Below are 3,071 nucleotides of genomic sequence, written 5' to 3'. Positions count from 1 at the left end.
GCTTCTTGGAAGTAATAACTTTTTTTATGGACCACAATTGGCAAAATAATTGACATTTAAGCAAGTATTTCCTGACAATCTTAGAGGCCCAAAGAATGTAACCATCCAATTCAAGTTAAATAATAATATCTCCTCTACTGTCCACTGTTCCCTTCATGTCACAAAGTTTAGAAATGGCCAACCTACAGCAATAAATATAACTGTTTATAGTCTTCAAGAACAGTACTATGGCATCAGATACACTTTTTTTTTTTCTTTTTCTGGAAAATTGGCAACTCTGGTTGTAAAAGCTGTTCAGTCTTGGGAGGTAATACCTATTCTATTTCCCCATGAGAATTTCTGCTTGTGTGGTCAAGAGCTTAGAGAATGCTTGTTATGAAAAGTATTCAGGGAACATGTTATTCTGTCCACTTTTGAGAGCCCCTTTGCCAGTGGGGACATTTTGATGGTCTTTCTTGTGATACAGAAAAGATTCAGACTCTGCAATTCCTTTGAGTCTCATCCACTACCTCGCCTCCATCTCTTTTTCACTACTTCCAAATTTTTGATTATTGCAAGACCCTGAACACCCAGCTCACTTAATAACCATGTGTGAAGGATCAATGTAAATCTGATGTGTACAGATACAGTGGCGAAAGAGAACATGTTATTATAGCAATTTTTCTCAAAAGGTGTTAGAAACCCATAATAGAATAGCCTACCAAATAATTTTCAGCCACAGCATGGCTCAATTTATCAATCTATAATTTATAGTCAGAAAGAGAGAGCTGATTCCTTGGCCTCTTTAGTGTAGAGGTATGTGACACAAGTATTACAAAACAATCTAACCTTTTCCTCTTGAGATGTTTTATTATTTTCTTTCCTTATATTTTTGCAAGGCGTAACTGATTCCTCAAGAACAGCTATAGCAAAATTTGGGCAATTTAGTAAGCTCTCGTAGATAGATGTATCGTCATGCTAAAGTTTTAAAACTAAAATACCAGGGAAAACTCATATTATTTCATTCTGTACATTCTAAATTTATGATATATTGCTTAATCAATTACCTATAGGTACCATGTCCACATATTCTTCCAAATATTTAAATGCAGTTTCTATATATCTCCTCCAACCTTTCTGCTTAATTCCTCTTCTTACCTTAAGTTTTCATAGTGTCCTTACATTTATTTTCCTTAGTGGGGCAAATAGATATATTTATGTGTTGTTAGATTCTTGGGGAAGGAGTTTTATAATAGGCTGATGGTCATCAATCCACCTATCTATCAGATATGCCTACGCAATTATTATAATCTCACATTGTAGCCTATCCTGCCAACGAGGGCATTGACTTATTAGCATTTTGTAAATTGCCAAATTTAAGGAATGATGTAATTTAGCTTATTAATTGCATTGCAAATATTTTCATTATTCATTTTCTTTTTCCTGCCTATAGCACTTGGTCTTCCTAGGTGGTTTCCCATCCAAGTACTAACCAGGCCTGACCCCGCTTAGCTTCCGAGATCAGACAAGAACGGGCACGTTCAGGATGGTATGGCCATAGACGTGAATATTTTCTTATGAACAGTATTAGCAATAAGGAAAATTTGTTTTGTACAGCAGGGTCACAGGATGACATTATCTTTTAATGCTTTTGTTATAACTGGCAATCAAGGGCCCTATTCCTTCTATTTTTCATAGCTTTTATTATTTTTATTCAACCTTTTGAGAAACAACAATCTAATACTGAAAATTGCTTTACAACATAGTGATAAAGACTGAAATACATTAAAAATAGAAAGTATGTCTATTAGTTGAACATATTATTTGAACATATAATTTGATTGCTTTGTAGCTTTCCATAAGGAAAATAGTCTCAGTACCCCTCTCCCCCAGAACACACACTGGCAAAATGCTGCAGCCAATTTGACATATACTTTGAAAGTATACAAGCCCACTCCTAGTTTTACTTTATGTTATAGTTAGGCTTTTTTATTTTGGTAAAGGACAAGAAAGAAAAAAATCACCCATGACTCTTTAAGCCACTTTAATATGTGTGTGTGCTAAAAGCGTCTTACTACAAAGAGATAGATATGAATTTGTAAAATTAGCACTTCATAAGTAAAGCACAGGGTGCCAGATGGTGAACTCTGGTTCAACAATAGACCACAAGAGAGACTGAAATACAGAAGTTTATTATTTACAGGTCCTAGAAGAAGTACTCCATGTTCTTTGAGAGGCCACACAAGGAGATCAAGGCAGAATTCAGACAGAGAAACAAGACTTGAGGCACATAATTTTTTTTTTTTTTTTTAGAGTTTGAGTAAAGTGCTTTTGAGTTCCAAGGCTGAGGATAATTGGTCAATTAAAACCAAAAGAACTGGGTTTTGATAAGACACAATTAATTGGTCAATTAAAACCAAAATAACTGGGTTTTGATAGGAGTCTCATCTAACAGGCACTTAGGGGAAGGTGCTGGGTAGCAGGGGAGACTGTTGATCACAAGGGGTATTGGAGAAGTCCAGACCAGCAACTTGCACTGCTTGCAACTAGTAGAATTCTAGGGCTAGTTTCTACGGCATGCACTTGCATGAGGGAGCTAGTGTCAATTTAAGGTCACTGCAGGCTGCTTTGCCAAACAAAATGGATTCCCAGGCAGCAATACTATGGAGAAGCTTAGTTAAACTCTCCACAGAGATCCATACTCCATATTCAAAAACCATTTGGGGATAATATAATGACAGTAACCTTCACCAACTGCTAAGGAGGCAGAATCCTTCATTGTAATTCATCTCCTGGGTTACTGACCAGCCCGAGCATTGCCTCTCCTGAGTGGTCTCTTCTGGTCTGATTATAGAAAGGGTCTCTTTATCTCCCAGTCCCTTCACTACCATGAACAGTATCTTTTATAAAGAATTTTAAGAATAAGTAGTGTATATAAGACATAGACAGTAATTGAAAATAAAAAGATCGTCAGAATTCATTTGAAAATTAAAGGTATTTGTTTGGAACATAAAAATTAAAAACCAAGTCAAAAAGAGAGAATTCACTAAGGTAAAAAGCAACAGGAAAAAAAAAAATTAACAGATGGGGAT

At 35.7% G+C, this 3,071-nt stretch overlaps 1 pseudogene; it reads right to left on the bottom strand.

Annotated features, from left to right (window-relative positions):
• Positions 1–1,423: 1,423 nt before the first annotated feature.
• Positions 1,424–1,542, bottom strand: LOC120586388 (uncharacterized; annotated as a pseudogene).
• Positions 1,543–3,071: the final 1,529 nt, after the last annotated feature.

Source organism: Pteropus medius, unplaced genomic scaffold (genome assembly GCF_902729225.1).
Source record: "Pteropus medius unplaced genomic scaffold, Ma_sr-lr_union100, whole genome shotgun sequence".
Classification (NCBI taxonomy): domain Eukaryota; kingdom Metazoa; phylum Chordata; class Mammalia; order Chiroptera; family Pteropodidae; genus Pteropus; species Pteropus medius.
Note: the sequence above shows the minus strand (reverse complement) of the source record. Positions and strands in the feature narration are given on the sequence as shown.